We start from the raw sequence: 14,264 nt of genomic DNA, 5'->3' as shown, positions 1-14,264 counted from the left end.
ATTGCATTTGCTAGAGTGTGGATGCAATTGCAGATTTTGCTGGGGAGGTTCACAAATACAAAGCTCCCTGTGCCAGGCTGCTCAGCACAGCCCCTGAAAGGATACCCTGTCCAGAGGGCACAGCCCAGCCAGAGGCTGCTCCTGTTGCCTCAGGATAACTCCACCTGCTCCAAGGTCTACCAGCATGGACAACTTGATCCTGTGCTAATCCCAACTTTCTTTGGAATGGAAACTTATTTTTGTGCATGGAGAACCCAAAGTGTGGGGATATCCCTCCATCCAGATCCCCCAGCCTGAGAGCTGCTGATGCTGAGCTCCTTTCCCAGCTTTCCCAGGAACACAACTTGTGAAGAACATTACTTCTTCATCAGCAAGAAAGACCCAAGAGGTCTGCAAGTTTGTCCTGGATAATCTCCCTCCTTATTAACAGCAGACTGACACAGACATTGATCCACCTGTATAGTTAAATGGGTAAACTGTTTAATTTACAACAAGGGATTTATCTGGGAAAGAAGGAAAATAATTTCATGCCTCGTTGGGTTTCTGTGATCCCATTACACCAATGGATGATTTTTCCTTTGTATCAGTCAAAGATGAAGTAGGGGCTGGGGAGCAGAGAAGGGAGTGCTCATGCACTCCGGCCTGGGGAAGGATGATCTTACCCAAGCTTTGTCTCAGTGCTAACTTCTTCCTTCTCCCAGAAATCTGAGAATTTTCAGATTACAGTCACCACAACTGACAAACCTGTAGCATCCAAGCAGAAAAAGGTCCCTCAAGCACCTCCTTGCTCCTGCCCCCTGAGAGTGAGGGCTCCAACACTTCCAGGGAGGTCACCTACAACCTTCACAGAGCCTCACGTGGGCAGGCAGGCAGGAACAGAGCAGCATGGAAGACAAAGGAAAGGCACTTCAGTAGCCTGAGGACTACCCACCTGCTCCAGCATCAAAGGCATGCTGCAGAGGGGAGGTGTGAGAGCTTTTCACAGGAGAGGCTGTCAAGATCTTTTTATAGATGGCAGTCAGCACAGAGAGGCTGTGAGAGGGTTTGTCCTCCCGTGCAGTTGTACAAACAGCTCAGTAGTCAGTTCCATGAGCAGCAAAATGACTCAAGTCTCCTCTCCTCTGCTTTCACGTGCTGCTGGAAGTGTTGGGAAATAATCAAAGGTGATCCTGTACCAGGAGCTGATCCCTCCCAGGAGATTTACTCTGGGCAGTGTTCCTTCTGCCAACACCTTCTCATGAGGCCTGGAGGAACCATGGGATGGGACAGAGATCAGCCAAGGAGTTCACACCTGCCCAGAGAATGACAGGGAGGTTTCACACAGACACAAGACCTCTCCTTGCTCACAAAAACCCTACCAGCAGCTGTTGCACAAATGCTGTACTCTCTGATATTAGCTGATGCATTATATGTTAACACCATTTTGTGCATCAATTAGCAGCAAACCCAGCACCTAAAGATCTATTTTAAGAGATTAAAAACACACAAGGGGTTTCACACTTGACTTAGTAAGATGAACAATGCCATCCCCACCTTAAAATGGTTCACCTTAAAGTACTTCACTTGGGGAGTTTTTGACACTGCAGCCAGGTAGGCATCTTCTCAACAAGCACACCAGGGTCAGCCAAGCCCCCTTTTGTTCCACAACACTCAGTGCACTTACTCACAGCTTTACTTCTTGCTCTCCTGCCTCCCTTCATTGATTTCCCTGCAGCCCCAAGAGCAAGCCTGAGCACTTGTGGACCTCCCAGCACTGTTCTGAGGTGACCCTTCAGCTGCTGTGAGCAACAACACTGCAGGCACTTCAATCTGCAGGTGCAACAGGAAAAGAAAAATAATTTAAAAGAAAAAATGGAAAGGATCACACCTGTCACCCACCCTTGCCCCCATCCACACAGGCACTGGAGATGACTGAGAGCAATCCAACTTACAGCTCCATGACACAATGCCACCTTCAGGGCTGTGACAACCATGCTGAGAAAGGCTCACAGAACTAAATATTCACCTCAAAGAGTTGATCATCTACCCACGACATAGATAGGAGTCCCTTGTCTTCTGCTCAGCAACCTCTACTCTGAGCTCCCCAAGATATTACAAATTAAATTATACAGGTCTTTTTCCAGTCCAGCAGAGGAAGATTCAGAGCAGCAAACCACCTGGCTATATTTCTGAATATAATTTTTATTGCACTACATACAAAGAGGACAACCCTGGTCTTCATTTTGAACCTGCATGAGAAGATATTGAGGCAGGCAAGGTTTTTCTGAGTTTTCTTTTCTTTTCTGTGAAATCTCAGCAGAATTGAGACATGCTGTCACAACACTGAAAATGGCCTCTGGGGAATGACCATTCCCATCAGACCCAGAGGACAGGCACACCTCTGCCTCCTTTCTGATGGATTCCAGCACCAAAGCCCAACACCACAACAAAAACCATAGAATCTGATGGCTCCACAGGCATCCAGAGGGAAACACCAGCCCTTGTCTATGGCTCTTTGAGCTGTGACACTGTTTTTTGGACAAAACCAGTGACTTCTCTGAAAATCCTTTTATCACACACCTTCCATATTCTACAGTCCTCTATTATTTCCTGCGGACTGTGTTTTACCTGCCTGAACTACAGGCTAAGATTATTTAATCTGGCCCTGAAGCAAACAGCCTTGACTATTGCAGGCAACAAGCTCCTTCTGATCAGAACAATTTAGAAAACAGGTCAGACAGGAACTTGTCAGGTTTATAAATTCATTTAGAGGGGGTGCTTCTTCCTGATGATCTATGAACAACATGGGAAGGATATATTAGATATCCTATCAGATATATCTGATATTCCCTAAAAAACCAAACCAAAGTCAGTGAGAAAACCCTCACAGCCATGTAATGGCACGGTGGCTCTGTAGGCAGGTGGCCTGGGTACAATCCTGCCTCTCCTTTCAGCCTGGGTGCAACAGGCACCCCCATTTCCACATGAAAGAGAGAAGCTGGCATCACAAACACATAAAACCACAGCTGCCCTTTCTTTCCTGCCGAGGTGCCCTGCCAGCAGCCCCATTTCCCAGCTGGAGGTGACCTGGAGGGTGATGAACACATTTCAATGGGCTTTGTTTTGTTCCCCAATGAGTTATGCTGGGTGAATTTCAGTTCTTGTGCAGGAGGAGCACTGTCCCAGCTGCAGCAGGCAGAGCTGTCCCTTCAGGCTGGGGAATGGGACACTGAAGGTGAAGGCAGGAGCTGCTCCCTGTCAACCCTTCAATCCAGGCTGGGATCCTAAGGAGGCCAGGAATGCAATCCTGGGCTGTATCAACGAATACACCTAAGCCACAGGAATTAACTGTAATTTACAAGTCTTTAAAGAGGCTAAGCCTTTGAAAGGCACCCGAGGCTGTTCTGAACAAAGTCTCATTGACTTAGGGCAGCCATTCTGCTGCTAAGTGCTGCAGGCATCTCCAAAATCCTACCCAGAGACAAAATGCAGCACAGGCCAGGCAGGGGCTGCTTTCTGCTCATGGCTCCCAAAGCACAGCACTTGGATGCTACAGGATTGCACGCCAAGGTTTTTCTTTATTTCTGTCACATCTTGGAGCATGGCCTCCCTCTGGCAAGCTCTGCCAAGAGGCACCGGTGTGGGCAAAGACAAAGCTTCAAAAAGAAATTCACCCACCACTGCTCCAAAGCTGGCTGATTTGGCATGAATTCAGAATAAATGTCACAATTCAACCAGGGTTACAGCTGAAAGGTCTCAAAAAGAGCTGTCCATGTGGTGGGCTGGGTTGGCACCTCACGGAGGCTGCCCTTGGGCAGGGGTGAGGCACCAACACAACCTGCTCTCAGAAACCTTGAATTTTGAGTCCAGGGTGCAAGTCTGGAGGAATTTTGGTGTAGAGTGGTGAGGGATGGGTATAGTGCCCTTGTTTGGGACAAAATGCCAGTCTGTATCTTCAAAACGGGTCCTCAGCCACGACAGAATATTTGCACCAACAAACATCTTGCAAGAAGAAAATGAAATGTTGCTGGTGTACTGTTATCTGCAGATAGGTGAGGCACAGCTTTCCACAGAGCACTCAGGGGATATTCCAGTGCTTTGGTAAAAGAATAAAGGAAGAAGAGAGAGCAATACACAGAAATTTCTTTTGTAGCCTTTTTACTCGCCCTCTGTGCCTGCTGCTGCCACAATCCTGCTTTGGCTCCTTGCCCTGTGGACAAGGCTCTCCCCCATGGGTCAGCTCCAGGGGGACAAGAGGTTTGCACAGCTGGGCAGGGGGACAGGGACAAGGACAGGAGCATCACAGCTCTGCTGGCAGGCACATGCAGCCGTCGCGGTGCAGCACAAGGTGTCGTTGCTGTGCTGCTTTTGTCCCTCCTGCCCATCCCTGCTTCCCTCGCTGGGAAGAGCTCCTCCTTTGCCAGCCAAAGCCCAGCAGGAGCGCTCCAGGCTGGGGGAGCACCCCTCAGAGCACCTCCTCTGACAGCTCTGCACAGGCTTCCTTGCTGAAACACCAGCCTGGGAGGGAAGTATCCATATTCTGCTCTCAACACTCGCCCCTGTGTGTGAGCAAGTGTCCGTGGGTCCTCCCTGCCATGGACACAGCCTGCACACACAGGATTTGAAACTCGATCTGGGCTGTGTGTGGATTTTGTCCTGCCTGGACCTTGAGAGCAGGACTCCTGACACAGAAAGACTGCTTGGATGTGATCTCTGGAATGCTGCTCCATATGGAGAGCAGCATTCAGGAATAAACCCCACCTGTCTCACTGCTGGAGCTGGAAGCTGTGCAGCATCACTGGGGAGGGGCACAGCAGGGCTCTTCCCAGCACCACACTGGAAATGGAGATTTTTAGAGCTGTGGCTAATTCTGTCTCTAATTCTATCTGCCTCTGAAATTCACTGAGCCAGGAGGACAAGAGGGACCTGCAAAGGTCAGCAGCTGGCCTTCAAAAGAGAGGACAAGACAGGATTGTTACAAGGTCTAAAGCTGAACTTAAAATCTCTTGTAGCTGCCATGGGACCTTTCACACCCCACCTCTGGATACAATCCCTTTTTCCATGGTGTAAATTTAAGTTCCTTTGGCAATGTCTAATTTAGCAGAAGCTCTGTTGGCATTGCAGTGCCATGCTGTAAGTAACCAGACACAGGTCCCCTGCATGTGTGGCACTGACCATCCTTTCAAAATCTATTTGATTCCAGAGGAGTTTTGCACACTCCACGATAAAAACTGTGCTTCTGATCTGACAATATTTGGGATATCTATTGCTCAGATTGATGGTTTTCCCCTTTATAATATTAATACTTTTCAATAATCAATTTCTTGAATATTGAAAGGTATTAATATTCTTGAATATTCTCTTGGCAGGAGCACCTGTCCAATCGTACTATTTACTTTTAAAAGAACTTGTGCAGCAGCCACAGTAAATCCCAGCAGGAATTTTCACACAAAGTAGAATGCATTAATGAAAACCCCATTTTTTTGGTAGGATTTCAGGTCAAGGAAATTTTCCTACATGGATCCTTCAACTCCAGCCCAAGAGCTTGACCACATAATGTTATTGGACTACACAAGAGGTTTGGACTCTTAAAGACACCAAGAGGTTTTAAACAGTTTTTAAAAAAATTAAGTGCTCCTTCTAGGCTGTGGGGCAGAAAATCTTCCCTGAGGGCTTTCATAGTGGATAAGCCTTAAGGGCCAGCACATGGTTTGAAAGAAAAATTAATTCAGGTATCTTAGAGTTAGGCCTTTGACTATTTAGAGAATCTTCAGTGCTCTGCCAAACTTTAAGTCAGGCCACAGTCCACTTATTTGTAAATCTTGCTTATATCTGGTGAATTAAAGAGTGAAACTTCAGCACATTCTCTTCTGGAAACTCAGAAGTCCTTTACACAGCAGGAGGAAGATCCATACCCTCCTGATTGGTCTAAATCCCCCCTCACAAGAATCAAGCAGCAATTCAGCATCCTTTTAAACAACCTGCCAGAATCCCAGAGGAACTTGACTCCCCACACCTTGGGCAAAGGGCACAGAATAGAACTGCCCAGAGTCCCAGGCATGGCCCAGCATGACAAGGAAGCCAGAGCCCCTCTCAGGTTCAGCACTGCACTGCTGGCAGCAGCAGCCACCTCTGAAAGCTTTTTTGGAAAGAAATGAGATTCCCTTACTTGCTTTGCCAGAAGCAAGAGAATCATGGCATCAACAACAAGAGTGCCTCTGCAAAGGCACCCAGCACAGAGGGGACCCTGTGGCTGTCCTGGAGGTGCTTTTTATAAAAAAAAAAAATCATGCAGAAATATGAAATCACACCAGTGCCTGTGTGAGGGTCTCCAGACCAGAGGGGAGTATGTTACAAGTACTGCCAGCACCTATTAAGGGGTTTCACTTTACTGGATCTGGCAAACACAAATAAGCACTTGAGAGCTGAACCAGCTCACAAAGATTTAGCCTTTGGATTACTTACTAATGAACTCCCCACAGTCCAGCCATTTAATTTCATTAAATTGCCAAGACGGTTCCAGTTAAAGGCCTGGGTCAAGTGACACACTGCTGTTTTTGCAGAGACCTCATCAGGAAAAGGCACATTCCTCTGTTTAAACAGATACCATTTTATAAATATCTGCATTGTGCAATTAACCTAAATGAACTGTTTTCCCCCAGTGTACCACTGGAAAACCCAGCAGGAGTCACAAGCAAGCATCATGCTCTCTGACTTTGGAATTTTCTGCTCCTGAGGGCAGGAGGTCCTGTCAGTCCCTGCTGACAGAGAAGTCCTCTCCCAGCCTCAGTTACTGGCCACCTTTTCCTCTCCTCACATACCTGGAGCTCAGCTCACTGAGCTAGGAGATTGTAGTGGGGATACCTCAGTTCAGGAAAGAACACTTCAAATTTATTGCAGCCCCCTCCCATTGCTTCAACAAGACATTTTGGGCTCCATGGCCCATTAGAAAACAGAAGCCAGGATGGCTCCAGGGAAATACTACTTGTCCTGCTCACAGCAGCAGGACATTGGGATCAGCTCCTGCCTCCCACAACATCCCATGATTTATGGGCTGACCTGCAGCCCTCCAGCAGCCAAGGAAGGGCCTCAGTTTCATCCCACCCTGTCACAGTTGGGATGGCTACAATGCACAGAGCATCACCACACAATTTCAGAAGGCTTTAAGCATTTGCCCACACACAGTAACACCTCACCTCTTCAGAAGGCTTCAGGCACTGCCCACACACAGTAACACCAGGGCACCTCAGCAGGCTGCAAGCATCTGCCCTTCTTGTCCTTCAGCCCAGCCTTTTATCCCCTGCTGTTGCTGCCCTGCACCTGTGTGCCCTCTGTTCCCTTTGGGGGTTGGTCAGTGCCCCTGGGCACTCCATGGCTCGTTCCCTTCAACAGCATTCACCTGTCCTGCACAGCTGTGCCCACTGGGGATGAGGCTGGGCCAGCCCCACTCCCAACCACCACAAACTGTGTGCCTACACCACCCTCACGTCCCCATGAGCTGATCCCCACTCCTGGAGTCCCCAGCTCCTTCCCAGGGCTGCTGGAGCCTCTCAGGCTGATCTCACAGTTTGGGACTCAGCCTGCAGCAATGTGCACCATCAGCAATCCTCCATGGGAGCGTGGGGCCGCAGGCCAGGCCGGCTGAGGGAGTGGAATTTAATTAATTTCATTTCCAGGATGGATGGATGGCTGTCAGCACCATGTCCTCCCGGCAGCACTGCAGGACTCCAGCCCCAAACTCTCTCACTCCTAATAGTGCTGGCTTGTCTTTTCTCACCTCTGGCTTTGAGCCTTTTCCTTCAAACAGATTCATTCCTCCCTGGCCCACTTTGTGCCCACCATGTGTCAGTGCCTTTCAGAGAGGGGGCAACCACCTGGCACAGCCCCTCTGTGCCTCGGATTCCCCGGCAGCCAGCAGGATCTGTGCTCTGCTCTGCCTCCAGGGTGCAACCTCACCTTGTCTCCATGCTGTTTCCTGCTGGCAGCTCCCACTGCGACAAACAGAGTGAGTCCCAGAGCCTGGAGCCAGCAGGAATTGCCCTGAGAAAAGGAGCAGATTCGTGTTGTAGCTCTCATCATTGCCAGGCACTGTAAACAGAGCTGAGTAGGGTACCACTAAGTGTGGACAATGCATAGCAGAGAGACATTTATCCCCATGCAGTAAGGGAACTACAAAAAGACATTATTTAATAAAAGAAAAAGTACAGGTGTGAATCCCCAACACACAATTTTCAAGCTGGGATCTGTAGATTTCATGTAACCAGAAAGTCAAAGAAACCAAGAGCAAAGCCAACCCCAGCCAGACCTCATCACTGATGCACTGACTTAGCCAAGCTCCCTTGCTTCCTTGGACTGGATTTTGGTTAAAACCAGGCCAACATCCCTGTCAGAAAGCCCTCTGCAGGTGCTCAACATTCTCAGAGCAGTTAGTGCTGTGCAGATTGCCCTGCAGTGTGGAAATCAGAGAAAACAAGGGAAGGTCAGTAGTAGATTATTTTTTTCTCAGATATGTCCTAGATCAGCCACAAGTTACTTGGCTCTGTGCAGGGATCACTGAGTAAAGTTTTGTGTCCTGTGTGATGCAGGGGGAGAAATGACCCCTGACAAGACCCAGGGTCTGTACCAGCACGGGACTGCTGCCAGCAATGGGAGAAGCCCTGAACATCTACTCTTAGGTGTTCCAGATGAGGAGCTGTCCCTTTCAATTACAAATTTAGTGAAAAAAGGAAAATAAAATTTGAATAGAAATAAAAATAAAAAGTCCCAGCTGTTCCAGATGCATCTGGAAAGTGCAAAATCAAAAGTTTTTTTAAAATAGAGGTGAGATAAAGAACCTGATGCTGTTGCATCCATCCTCCATGGGGAATGTCACTGTTGTGGAGCAGTGTCAGTGATATCAGAAAAGCTTCTTGACAAGTGTGGCTTTGGGCATGTCCAAGCACAGAGACTGGTCTGGACTCCTTCACATCTTTCAGCCCCATTGAGGGATGTGTCTGCACTGATCCTTATTTGCACCTTTCAGTTATTCCTATGGAAAGTGCAAGTGTTTGATGTCTGAAGATGACCACTCTGTATGAATGCCATGTTTGCATTAAAAAGTTCCTGAAGCTCTTGTGAAAGTCACACTGAGCCTCCATAAAATAAGTTATATTCAGTCAAACTTGGAAGGAAAACAGCAAGTAAAGAAGAAGTTTGGAGATTGCTGGCAACAATTATTTCTCCCAGGAGAGATTTCCATACAGAGACATAGTCAGGCTCTCTTTTAGTGCAGTTGGAGATTAATACCCTGAGAAGGATATAATAAACGATCAATACACTGGGACTTGGCTACTTGCAGCAAAGGAAAAACTACTTACTGGGGTTTTTCTGCCTCTTCCTCTCTCTTTTTCCCTTCAAAGAAGGCACATCCTGCACTCTATGCAGCATTCTGGTGTGCCTGTAGGCTAAGAGCAAAAGGAAAAGCCTGGTTTGTCCAGTCCAGCTACACAGAGCTGTTTAACCAAGGTCCAGCTGGAATAAAGAGATTTTCCACTGACACATGTCTGTATAGCAGGCAACTCCTGTCCTAGGCTAAGTCCCTAACCCATCGTTCACTCATCTGGGGCTGGATTTACTTCATTAAAAATAGTTAATGGAATGTTAATGGTACTTAATTGTATTCACTGCACCAGTTCTGCTGAGATATTTTTTTCCCCCTCAATTCACAAAGATGGGACTAAGTGCTAATGTATTGCAAACTTATAACCTGCGGTCATGATTTTAAACACATGTAGAGGTGCTAATTGCATTCAGTTGACACAACTGTAGATGGGAAGATCATTTTTCACACCTTATCAGCGCTGGGGAAGTGATAACTGCATTCAGAAGACACCACTGCTGTTACAAAGGTAATTTCTTGCACTTCATGGGCGCTTAACACATGCTCAGCAATGCAACCGGCCAAAAATACCACACCATCGGAGTTAATGAGGTGCGTGCACGCTTCTTAACAAACGGGAATTGTATAAAAAAACTTCATCCATTTCTTTTTAATAAAGAGTAACAAATTCCTGCAGCTGCCATGTGGCTGGAGTTGCTGGCTGCCTCCCTCAATGGGATTTCTGAGCATGTCCCAGGGGGATGGATCCCGCCGGGAGCAGTGCCCTGGAGTGTCTGGGACCTGCAGGGCAGGTGAAACACAGCTCCAGCCCATCTTCAGCAAGCCTTGCTGGTAAAAAAGCTGAATTTTCCTTTTGGCCACATGGCCAAAGGTAGTTTTGAGATCTGAAGCCACCATTCCATGCAATGTCGGTGTGTTTGTGCTATAAATGGTTCTCCTTCCCTCCTCCTGTGCTCTGGGGAGCCTTTGAGTATTCCTAAATATTCCTGTGGTCTTTGATGGAAAATCCTGTTTAGTGATGAGGTGGTTAGGCTGTCCAGGGTAATCTGGACACGCAGCAGATGTGAGGCAGGGCTGGTCCTGCCTTTTTTCCTGAGGAAAAAATTCCTACAGAAAGGAGTTTCCCCTTTGCTTTAAAGAAAGAAATATATTATAAACCTTTCTGCTGGAATAAAACTGGATGGTGGGGGAGCATTACAAGGCTTCTCTGGCAAAGCTAGGCAACTAAATACCTAACTTTGAAATAAACTATTTCAAAACAAAGGGGGAAAAATGCATTTCTAATCCCTAAAACATCTGCTTTTGGTTCTTGGCTTGAACGACATGCTGAAATGTTGTTAACAAGAAGAGAAGACTTTTAACTAATAGAACCATGAATATTCCTCCACATTACCTCCACAATTTTTGAGTAAATAAAGCTAATCCATAGACACAAGGGTAGATTTGCAAAGCAAATTTACCCTGGCAAACCCCACATGTCACTCCTGGGGAGATGGGGGCAGTCACCCCAGGCAGATTACCTGGGACCTGAGGCACTGCAGCTCCTGCCTCCAACCTATGCCTTCTATTTCCTTACAAATCTTTTTATTTATTATTAAAATGAGACTTTCTCAACCTCTCCCTGCAGAGCTGGTCAGCTTGTGATCTCTTTCTGTGGTTTTCCCCCCTTCTTTTTAATTTTTTGGTTGTTTTCTTATTAATAGCTTCTTCCTTTACAGAAAGAATCATAGCTTTTTGTTAACTTAATAATAAGAACCTTACTGATTTTGCATTAAAAGCTGGCTGCCAAACAGGCTTTTATGGCTGCCCTACTGCAGTTACCAAGCTAAAGGCCTGAGCCCCAGCTTGCAGTGGCAGGAAATTGGATGACTTTCTTGCTCAGAGTGTCTACTTCATGCCCATTTCTTTCCCCACCGAAGCTCCCTTCGGTCCTGTGTCCTCCCAAAAAGACAAAAAAAACCCCTCAGCTTTCCCAAGTTCTGGAAGAAATAATAACTTCAAGGGAAATAAGGAGAATATCTTCATTTTATCATTCCCTGTGATGAGTTCCCAGCAGAACAGGAGCGGGTGGCTGACCCTGGCAATTTTGATGTTTAGGAGCAACTCATCCCCACACACATTCTGCTCTTCCAAGGGTCCCTTCATCCCCACATTCTGCTCTCCCAAGAATTTCCCTCATCCCCATATTCTGCTCTTCCAAGGGTCCCTCATCCCCACATTCTGCTCTTCCAAGTGTCCCCCTATTCCCACATTCTGCTCTTCCAAGGGTCCCCCCATCCTCACACACATTTTGCTCTCCCAAGGATCCCCCTATTCCCACATTCTGCTCTCCCAAGGGTGCCCACACACCCTGGACCATTCCAGGTGCCCCAATCACAGCATCCCTCTGCGCTTCTCAAGTCTCCAGCCCATTATGAATTGTATACAATGCACACCAACAGCCCAAAGACTGTTTGAGTGGGGTTTGAGTGGGGCCACAGGTGGGTCAGGGTTATTTTGGCTTTGTGTGCATGCAGCAGATAGAAGAGCTTTGCTCTGCAGCATACATTACCATGATCTCAAGGCAGCATTCATTTGCATTCAATGACACACCTTCTCAGGCAAGTGCTTTTCACATGAAGCATGTTTTGGGTGGCAGAGCTCGACTAGCACTGTGTGCATGACTCTCAAGTTCAGATGCAGATGGGAACACGCCGGGAAAGTCTCTGCTGAGCCTTCCCACAGTGAGACACGTCGTGCTGCTGCTCATTTCTGCAGCAGAGATCACACTGATGGGGAACCCGTGAGTCACTGCCTGCCACAGCTCAGGGGGCTTCCCTGGCTCCTGAAACGACAGGTCACTCTTCTGCTGGGCAGATTCCACGCCTGACAGCCACAGCCTGGCAGGATCCCTTGCCTCTTCCCTTTGTCATCTCCCACAGGTGATCTCACAAAGACCTTTCCTTTCCTTTCCTTTCCTTTCCTTTCCTTTCCTTTCCTTTCCTTTCCTTTCCTTTCCTTTCCTTTCCTTTCCTTTCCTTTCCTTTCCTTTCCTTTCCTTTCCTTTCCTTTCCTTTCCTTTCCTTTCCTTTCCTTATTACCCTCAGGAGAAAAGGTGTCTTCTATGCCACAGCCTGGGAATTACACATTCAATTCCCTGCAAGTTACACACTCAGTTCCCTCCTCTGACAGCACCTGGGCTCTGCTTTTGGGACAGTCACCCAATTTGTCTGTGGTTCTGTAAAATGGGAAGAAACCTACCTCCTTCCTGCTGCCTCTAGCCACAGCTACATCTTTACACCTACTCCTTGTCTATTTGCAGCTCAAGCCAGAAAGCAGGATTGTTTCTGAAGCACCTGCAGGCTGTCTGGGCAGCCTGACCTCTTTAGGATAATTAATAAGGCCACCACAGAGCTGTCCATGGCAGTGGCTCCACTCAGGGCCTGCCAGCCTTCCCTCAGCACCAGCAGGAACTAATAATGCAGGGGGAGCCAAGGACTCTTCCTCTGGGGGAAGAAGTATAACCCAGCTGACTGCAAGATGAAAATTTACTGCAATATGAAGGGATCACCATGGAAACATCTTTATTTTATTTCAGCCAATCTTTCTGCGCTGTCACAAGCAATATCACCTTCTCACTAGCCATAAAGAAAAGGTTCCCAGAGAGGTTTGTAATCCCTGCTGGCTGGCCAAGCCATCTGCCAGGAAGACATCTTTTCTCCAAGAACACCATTTTGTGGATGGTTTCCCTCCTCACCAGGTGTGACTCCACCAGTAAAGGATGAGGCACTGCTCAGTCCTGCATTGCTCCTCCTGCAAGGATGGTGGATTTTAACTTTGAGTATAAGAACGGGTGCAAGCAGGAAAGCCTGCTGTGCCACTGCCACCATTTTTGCCTGTCTCCCTTCCCCCCCATTTCCAAAGGAAACTTGTGCTTTGCCATGCATCTGCCCCTGAGCAGCAGCCTTTGAGGAACTGCAGGTCTTGAACGACAGCTCCATCTCTCAGCCACGCCCTAGTGCTGCACCCACAACCTTGGTGGGAGTAGGGAAGCAGGAAAAGCCCAGCAGCTCCATGGAAAACCTACAATGAGACAGAAGTCCCACCAAGTGAAGCTCCACTTTGCAGGAACCTAAGACTTGGAAAAAATGAAACCATCCATTTTGGCTTCAGGCTGTGGTGACAAAGATGAGGAAGGGAACTGCTGTTGCTTTGGAGAAGCTGTATCTGCCCAACAACTGCTTCTCACAAACAAGCTCTTTGCATGGCCCACCCTATTCCTGTGCCTGACACAAGCAGCACCTTCAAGCTCTGCATGTCTGAATGAGAAGAGCTTTGCTTTTGGAAGATCACCATGACCCAAATTGGTAGATAAATAGGTCAGGCTTTTCAGGCACTGGGTGCGTCACATCCGAGTTTCACTTATATCCTCTACAATGAAAATCTCAATTTGCATTTACACTCATGGGTAAAAAGACTTGAAATCACCAGCCTGGTCATTCAGAGGTGTTTCCAAAATGCTCAGTGGTTTGAGGAATGCTGGGGCTGTCTGTGGGATGTGTGACAGCTCCAGTGGGGTTCTGTTTCCAATCTGTGCGGATGCTCAGGACACTGTGAAAGTTCACCTGCCTTTAAACTCTGCTGCCAAGAGAAGACAACTCCCATTCTCTCCTCACAGCTGGATGAGCACAAGCATCATTTGCAAATGAGCAGCCTGGCAGAGCAGCTCCCAGCCCGTGCCCTGCCAGGTGGGCAGGCAATGGCCACCTCGCCCGCGCAGGGTGCCCGCGTTCCCCGCCGTCAGCGCTGCCCTGCTCCATCTCCTGGAGCTCCAGCTGATTGCTTCAGCCACCAGGCAGCTGCACATCCTGCTGACCTGATTTGCCCCAGCAAGCACAAGTGCCTGCAGCAAGCAGGGCTGTGTCAG

The 14,264-nt window shown here is 47.9% G+C and overlaps 1 long non-coding RNA gene across 3 annotated transcripts; it reads right to left on the bottom strand.

The window, feature by feature from the left end:
- Nucleotides 1-458: 458 nt before the first annotated feature.
- Nucleotides 459-7,232, bottom strand: LOC132075835 (uncharacterized). Of its 3 annotated transcripts, none has more exons than XR_009418833.1 (4): nucleotides 7,176-7,232; nucleotides 1,664-1,809; nucleotides 932-1,291; nucleotides 459-744 (listed from the first exon to the last, which is right to left on the bottom strand). It is a non-coding gene; the product is annotated as an uncharacterized LOC132075835 (long non-coding RNA). The 3 variants fall into 3 exon arrangements; XR_009418834.1 differs by having other exon boundaries at nucleotides 932-1,244; XR_009418835.1 differs by having other exon boundaries at nucleotides 1,668-1,809.
- Between the last annotated feature and the right edge of the window lie 7,032 nt (nucleotides 7,233-14,264).

The sequence above is a fragment of the Ammospiza nelsoni genome, chromosome 7 (genome assembly GCF_027579445.1).
Source record: "Ammospiza nelsoni isolate bAmmNel1 chromosome 7, bAmmNel1.pri, whole genome shotgun sequence".
In the NCBI taxonomy this organism is placed as follows: Eukaryota; Metazoa; Chordata; class Aves; order Passeriformes; family Passerellidae; genus Ammospiza; species Ammospiza nelsoni.
This window is presented reverse-complemented; position numbering and strand designations above follow the sequence as displayed.